The following is an 8,098-nucleotide window of genomic DNA, read 5'->3' on the forward strand; positions in this document are numbered from 1 at the left end:
TTGTTTGTGAGGTTTTTATGTCTTGATATATCGTCAGTCTTTGTGAAGATGCCATGGTGGTGTTCTTGTTTTTTGTCCTTTGTTTTTGAAGAGGACCAATGACATCATGGAGTGATATCTTGACTCACACATGACTTAGATTTAAGTGAGGCAGAATTGCACTAGGTCATCAGCCTCATTCTTTTTTCCAGAGTCATCCAAGTCCAGTGGCAGGACAGAAGTCAAGATGACTGGCAATAGCTCAGGTTGCAATGGATAACTTTGGTGTCTTCAGTGTCTAACCAAACTCTAGGTAATGCCTGCTTCAGCTGCCTTTATGACCATTGGAACAAATTGTTTTCATCTGCCTGTTCTGCCTAATGAGAAGTCTATACATGTTTGGGATAGACATCCCCCTAACTAACCAATTGGTTTGAGGCCTGTTGGTTACCCTCATTCTGTTTGAGCCTATCTGCCAAGACAGTTTTACTGCAGTGTGGCTGCTGCGCATGTTATGGCTTTTTGGGGCCACAGGTGAGAAATGGGTGATAGATGAATATCAAAGGTAAATGAGCAGCCCTGAAAAGGACTCAGTAAGCCCTCATACCAGAGGTGTTAGTTCTCCTGGAAAACCACAGGTGCCATGTACAACTATTGTTGTTTTTCCCCCCAAGTTTTCCTTTCCTTGATTTAAATAACTGAAGCATTAACCTTGGCACAGCAGAGGGAAGCAGAGGTTCCCAAGGTGGAGTGAGGCCTGGGGAGGTGGGGCCGGGTCAGGCAGTGGCTGGGACTGGGATCAGTACCCTTGGGTTCCCCTCACCCTCTTGGATAGGCCCGTTCTCATTGCCACAAAGACTACGGAGGAGAGACAACGAATGAAAACACTTGTCTCTCTAAAATCAATCCTGGGGAGAGGTGAAAAGGGCCAGCTTCATCCAGAGCCAAGGTTGGGGTATACCAGCTAGGGAAGGAGATAAGTAGGTGAAGAGGAGGAGAACATTATGGGTTCTGGAAGGCATTGTTGGCAGCACCTGCAACTGCATCGTCCACAGCTGTTTGGAATGCAGAGAAGATACTGGCAGCAAACTTCTGCTGGGTCTTCTGGAAACTGGAACCTGCACAGCTATACAGGGAGTGGATCCACTTCAGCAGCACAGTGCCCGGCACATCAATGCCAGCGAAGAACAAGGCAACTAGGAGCATGAGTACGGCCACAACTGTGTTGATCTTCAGCACTATCAGGGCCACGATCCAGCCACTGAATCCTGATGATGGGATGCCAACAGCCACCAGCATGTATATCACATCCTGAAAGCCTTGTGCATAGGGCGGTTCCAGAAGATAAAAGAGCAGGGCATGGATAGTAGGGCCCGAAGGATGGAGAGTCTACAACTAGAGCCACTGGAAATAGGGGTCACACAGAAAGAGGCCAAGCAGGCAAGGAAATTCAGGAGAAGGGACAAAGTACTGCACATCCAGAGGTAGTACATAGTAGACACTGTCTTCTGGAACTTCTGGGGAATTTCCATGGAGATGTCTTGGATGAAACAGGGTTGGACAAGGCAAAATGAGGGTGGTGGCAGCCAGTTGTTCTGTCGGGTGGCAGAACACTCTAGGGCTGCATGCAGCAACTCCCTCTCCTGCTGGTCCAGCTCTTCTGCCTTTCATTGGGCTCCTCCTGCCTTTTCAGAAGTTCTGTGGTGGCTGTTGCAGCTGAAGCCTGAGTCTTATAGGAGCCATAATTCTTGGGTTCTGTGGAGCTGAGTTTTCTGGAAGGTTGCTGGTGGGGCTGGGTTGTTGGTGGGGCAGGTGGCTCATGGGAAGGTGGTGACTCACAGTTCTCAAAGGAGTTGTAGACATTGAGTGTGGAATATTGGTGTCTGGGTCAGTTCTGGGTGATGGCTGGATCCTGGAAAGTGTTGTCAGACTCACTGGGTTTGGCGATCAGGTTCCCATTATTCCCACTCTGGGCCATATCAGAAGATCTGGCCTCAACCTCGGCTTCAGCCTCAGCCTTTTGCCATGTACAACTGAATAAAAGGTATACGCCTTTCTATTCCTGTTCATTTTTCCCCCAGAGCTCTATCATATCTTTTTTCTAAAATTCCATTATTTCTTTAATTTCTGTCTTACTTATTTTATGATTAGGTTTGACCAGATCTGAGAGGAGTAAATTGAGACCCTCTTTGTCAGTATTAAGAACTTGAGATCCCCTGGCCCAGAGATGTCCTCATCTGAGTGTTGAGGCACCATGCTGGTCACTGGTCACTGCTACTGCTGCTTCCCTGGTGTTTCCAAGGGTCCCACCCTTTGGCTACTTGACCACCCTGGGACTTTCTAGGAGATTTCCTTTGGCCATAAATCCTAACTGGCTTAAGTTTCTCTGGTTACTTTCTGGTAACTCTGAGAGACTCCTCTGTACTGGCATTGCCTTTTTTGGTGATGCTTGTTGCTTTTGTGTAGTTCTCAGGTGGGGCAGGTAGGTAGCACCATGGTGCACAGAGTGCTGGGCCTGGAGTCAGGAAGACATCTTCCTGGGTTCAAACCTGGCCTCAGACACTTACTAGCTGTGTGACCCTGGGCAAGGCACTTAACCCTGTTTGTCATAGTTTCCTCACCTGTAAAATGAGCTGGAGAAGGAAACGGCAAATCACTCCAGTACCTTTGCCAAGAAAACTCTGAATGGGGTCCCAAAGGGTCAGACATGAGTGAAACAAGTGAACAACAAAATTCTCATTTAGAAGAAATTATCTACTATTGTAATTCTTGATCATTGTTCTCTTTGGTATGAATGTCAGTGTTTTGCTAGAATAGCTATAGTAGAGCTGGGCTGTCTGTTCGTATTTAGATAGCCATTGTAGCTAGAAGTCCTCAACAAGAATTTATTAAGAGATTATTGCCAGCCACTGTGCTTAATGCTAAAGATACAGAATGCAAAAAAAAAACAACCCAGAATTCCAGCCCCTGTCCTCAAAAAGTTTATATTCTAAAGGAGGATACAACATTTACATAACTAGGTAGATACAAGACATGTACAGAGTAAACAGAAGGTAATCTGACAGTGTCTTGTTTGTAAGTGCCTCTGTCATTTTGTCAAACTCAAGGATATGTGAAATATTTATTAAAAATAACACACAGCATATGTCAGAATAAGTAGAAATAAATTCAAGAGTTGGAGATAGTTAATGTCATATTTGTGTTCCTTTTGTTTTGGAGATTAATAATTAAACTAGGTTGTCTAGATGGCAGGATGTTTGATTGTCAGTGTCAAAGTTATCCATACTTTTCGCTTTCTTGTTTCCTCTTCTGATCTTGCTCAATTATCTGTAATGAACATCGGTACAAAATTATTTATAGTAAAAAGATCCCTGGGAATTTAAATGTATACCAATGACTTTTTACATATTGCTGAGATAGATAAACAGCTAATTTGGCATCAGACCTAATTGGCCACATCCAGTGATTTCTTTTAGACTAATAAGAAGCCAAGATTTGAGTCACATGATTGATTTGGACTAGTTTCTAATGGTTCCCTGTGTTGTCTGATACTGTACATCATTCATGACTGACATAGGTAACAAAAGAGAAGGACTTATTATTTGTATTAATCTGTCACTACACTGTTTTTCTTCACAGAACAACTTGGACTGATTCCTAAATTTATTGGTTCTCTGGAACACCATCTGAGAAATGCTAAAGCTCTAAGCCTTCCCCATTCTTCCCTGTTTTAATCCAAGTGCATGTTTCATGACCTATTACCCCAAGTTCATGTTTTAGCTGTAAATCTAGATAATTTGCTCAATTAAGTCATGTGAATGGGACAATGGATTAACATATACTTTATTTAAAAAGTGTAATTGATGTATGAGCTAATCACTAAAAGAGCTCTGGATTATGAGTCAGGTGACCTGGATTCTATTTCTATGTGACCTTGAATAGATTACTTCATCTCAGCTTCAGTTTTCTCATTTATAAAATGATGTAGTTGGACCAGATGATCTCTAAATTTCTTTCTAACTCTATAATTTGGAGTTTGTGATTTTGAACAGGAGTTTTCTGCCTTAATTCAAAGAAATGTCTGTAATGGTAGGAATTTCTAGCAACATGGCAGGTAAATGAGAGTGCAGTGGAAAATGTCAGATTTCCTGTCAAGGGTCTTAAGATTGCCTAGCAGGTTTGCAGCTTCCTATCTGTGTGACCCCCAGTAAACAGCTTAATCTTTCTGGCCCTTTGTTTCCTTATCTCTAAAATGAGGGAGTTGGACTACATGACACCTAAAGTCTCTTCTAGCTCTGTATCTTTTAGTATTTTTGATTAGCCACATCTTTCGCACTTATGAAATCATACTATCTCAGTAGCTATCAACTCCAAAGATAGAGCATAGTTCATTGGTCCAGGACCAACTTTCATGTTGCAGAGAGCTGAAGGCTAATATTTACATAGGTATCCTCACTTTCCCACTTTAGCTCACCTCTAAACATGCAAAGGATCAATGATTTCCATAATGCAAGGAAATCCCAGTATAGCAACTCCTTAAAGAACTTCAGATTGAAGCTAGTCTGTAATTCAGTTTTGAGAAATCCTAGGGAATTGTATTAGATATATAATGGCTAAGCAATTAGTTGCATAACTAGTAAGTGTCAGAGGAGGTATTTGAACCCAGTTTTTCTTACTCCAAGTCAAGAACTCTATCTGCTATACCATGCTGTCTCTCCCTACCCCATCCTCCTTTCGCATGTAGCCTTTTAATTAAAGTTAGAAATAGTTTAGCTTAATTACCATATAGTTTCACATATTTTTCCATGAACTTCCAGTTCTTGTTCTCTGTCATCCTTCAGTTATGGTTCTTGGAGAGAAGGGATTTTCACCCTAATGGTAGAAGTCTGAAACTGGAGCCTGACATGAAAGTTTATAAGCTGTGCTTACTTACATAATCATATACTCTTGAAAGATGATTATCTCTAGTAGGTTTATTCCTTTGGTTCTCTCAAGCCTGTTGAAAGATTGGATAGTAATGACAACGATAGTAAGAACTCACACCACACTCACATCATACTTTCATGTTCACAAAGAGTTTTTCTCACAACAGCCGTCGGAAATAAGTAGCTCAGGTCCTGTTAATTATCCCTTTTGCATTGTCCTGGTCCCTAGCTGTTAGGATTGGTAAAGAGAAAGAATCTCTAAACTTAGGGTCTTTGCCTTTGGAGTTCCATCTGTGTCCCACCCTCAGAATGGTCACAGGGAGATTAGACTTGATGCTTTATGACATGGAATAGGCAGTTACAAGCTGAGTACAGTATTTTCTGTACTGCAATTTTCTTGAAGTAACCACGGCTCACCAGCCACAATTGCATCCATGCATCCATGCTGCTTGATTTTCCATAGCATAGTTTCCAATTGAATGTGCAATGCTTTGTTCTGAGCCTTCAGCTGAAAGCATCGAAATAATTTCCTAGGGAACTTGTGGATTTAGGTTAAAGGAAGAGTGTCTTTCTCTTTAGAGTAATGAATTCAGTCATGGACTAGATCAAGAAAGCATGTCTATAACAACTGGAGCATTCCGTGTGGAGCAGGATTAATTGTATATCTTGGCCCTTCAGTCATGGACCTGTCATTTGAGACTGGGTCTAAAGTAAGGAAACTAAAAAAGGTTGTTCATTTTAATTTTTTATTCTGGCCATGGTCACTTTCATGCAGGAATTTAAAAAGAGCTTCATTTCACTAGACCTGTAGGGGAATACATGAGTTCAGTGGCATTTATTAATTTGAGAGAATAAACTCTCAAAGGGGAGCCTCAACAATTTGGAGTTCTAGTCTAGTGCATGAATTCAGTCTATTTCCCCTTGAAAACAAAGGGGAATTGAAAGCGTGTAGTCTTCAATTCAATAACAACTTATTAAATAATACTATATGTAAAATAATACTATATGTAATGATTCTTTTTTGCCTAACCTTCAGAGGTTTGTGATGCCAGAGAAAGTTGAGAGCAGAAAATTAGAGACAGGGTAAGCCAAGCACTGAAGTCTTTGGAGTTGCTGCTATAGCCCCAAGCATGATTCACCATCTCTGCTTTCAGTTGCAAGAATGAGCTCATGGTTCTTGACTTTTTGTTTGGGAGAATAAGTGCTAGGCTGTGACATTGGTCTGCCTTTTGAAACTTCCCTATCCTTTCTGCCAGGTGGGGCAGAAGTTGAATCCAGAACTTATTTTGTTTCATATAGTAATTTTCTAATTTATATTTAAATAGTTTTAATTTCTTTTGCCAGCAAGAAAAATATTATAGACTTTTAAAAACTGCTATTAATCAGTGGTTTGTCTTATTTGTGAACAGAGGGGTTGTAGTAAGGAGGTACAGTGTTTGAATTTTAGTATGTAGAGAGCCAGAAAAGATCAGATTTGAACCTTGATCTCCCAGTATTCCAGTTTGTCTCCTGACTTGGAACTGAATCAAATAAGAGAAAATATTATGATTTTGATTTTGGATAAACCTCCCCCAAAAGCAGAAATAACTCGAATCCTCACCTTTATGTTTGCCCCTTGGGTTAAAATAAGCTTAAGTAACATTTTTTGTTGCTATCCAGGACAAGGTAGGATGTCAGGACATTGGTCTTACTCCTTCTCTTTCCTCCACACATGTGCAGGGAAAATTTTCCGTAGGGGTGGAATCAAGGACTAGAAAGTTGGAATTGTTTGGTGGGAAGATAAAAGATGTGGCTGCTGTCAATGGCTAAAGGAGGAAATATGTTTTCCCTTTAGATTTAACCTTTGACCTCAAAGCTAATTGCAGTTAGACACAGAAAGCTGCAATAATAATGTAAAAACAGAAAGGTATCAGTGAAAGGAAAACAAGGCAGAGAATAAAGGAAATAAAAAATTTCTCAGTGTCTTTTCAGTTCATTCTCTAAAATAAGAACCTGTCTTTTTTATTCCAATATTTTTCAGGTGAGTCTGTATGTTTGCAAATTATAGAACAGAACAATATCAAAAGAAGCAAAATTGTAGGTCTCCCAAAGTTCAATGGAAAAATGCATGGTAGGCAAAATTAGCTATATAGAGATCTAGATATAATATAGATATTAATATGTTGCATAATGTATTATATAGTATAAAGATAATATAGATATATACCTACATATAGCTAGATATGAAACAGATCAGTTATGACTTCATTATGAGAAATGGTATAAAAATATCATCCTATATCACCCGAGTCACATATGACTAGAAAAGAGACTGGCGGGTCTTCCTTGAAAATGAGCAATAACAAATGGAAAGGCTTTATACGTTGGTAACTACAAGACACCTAGAGATGACTGGAGTGAAAAGTTCATGGGAGGAATCAGACAATTAACTGCAAAGAAAAAAGTGGTGAGTATGGGGTTCTTATACCAATGGAACAAATACACTCATTGATTAAATTGCAGCTTCAATGAAGTACTGAATGTTAGATTGACATGCTTTAAATGAGTGAGTGGGCCAATTGTAGGGTCAATGAATTTCTGAAGGAACTGAACCGTACCTACATTTACATTTTCCTTATACATTATACTGGTTGGCAAAGTTGTATCTAAATAGTAGGCTACCTCACATGGCATTATTACAGAGCCATGGGCAGGCGCAGATAGATTTTGGGAGGGTCCTTAAATTTGGATGGAAAGAAATTACATCTTTATTTCAATATAGTAGCTTTCATTTGTAATCCAATGTATATAATTCTATGGATATAAAAGATATTCTGAGAAGGGGTCCATAGACTTCACCAGGTGCCATGATAGAAAGCAGGCTAAGAAACTTTGATAGGACAAAGCAGCTCCTAGGACCTGAATGGCTCTAGCTTCTCTGACATGACTTCTTGATCATCTAGGGTCATGAAAGTCCCAGCCAAATGAATGGTATCTTAGAATTGGTAGGTTTATACAACCGCAGGAATCAAAAAAACCTTGATTACACACAGACTAGACCATTTCTAGATGGAGATGAGGGAGGCCATGTCCAGAGAAGCTAAGTACCACTATATCCTTAATGTATATTCTTGTTTTGTTAAGACAAAGTGAATCACCTTTTTAAAATGTTCAATGACACTCATTTAGTCCTAATATTGAACCTGAATTAAGAG

The 8,098-nt window shown here is 40.1% G+C and overlaps 1 pseudogene; it reads right to left on the reverse strand.

The window, feature by feature from the left end:
• Positions 1 to 981: 981 nt before the first annotated feature.
• Positions 982 to 1,957, reverse strand: LOC118855465 (annotated as a pseudogene).
• Positions 1,958 to 8,098: the final 6,141 nt, after the last annotated feature.

This window comes from Trichosurus vulpecula, chromosome 6 (assembly GCF_011100635.1).
Source record: "Trichosurus vulpecula isolate mTriVul1 chromosome 6, mTriVul1.pri, whole genome shotgun sequence".
Taxonomy (NCBI): Eukaryota; Metazoa; Chordata; class Mammalia; order Diprotodontia; family Phalangeridae; genus Trichosurus; species Trichosurus vulpecula.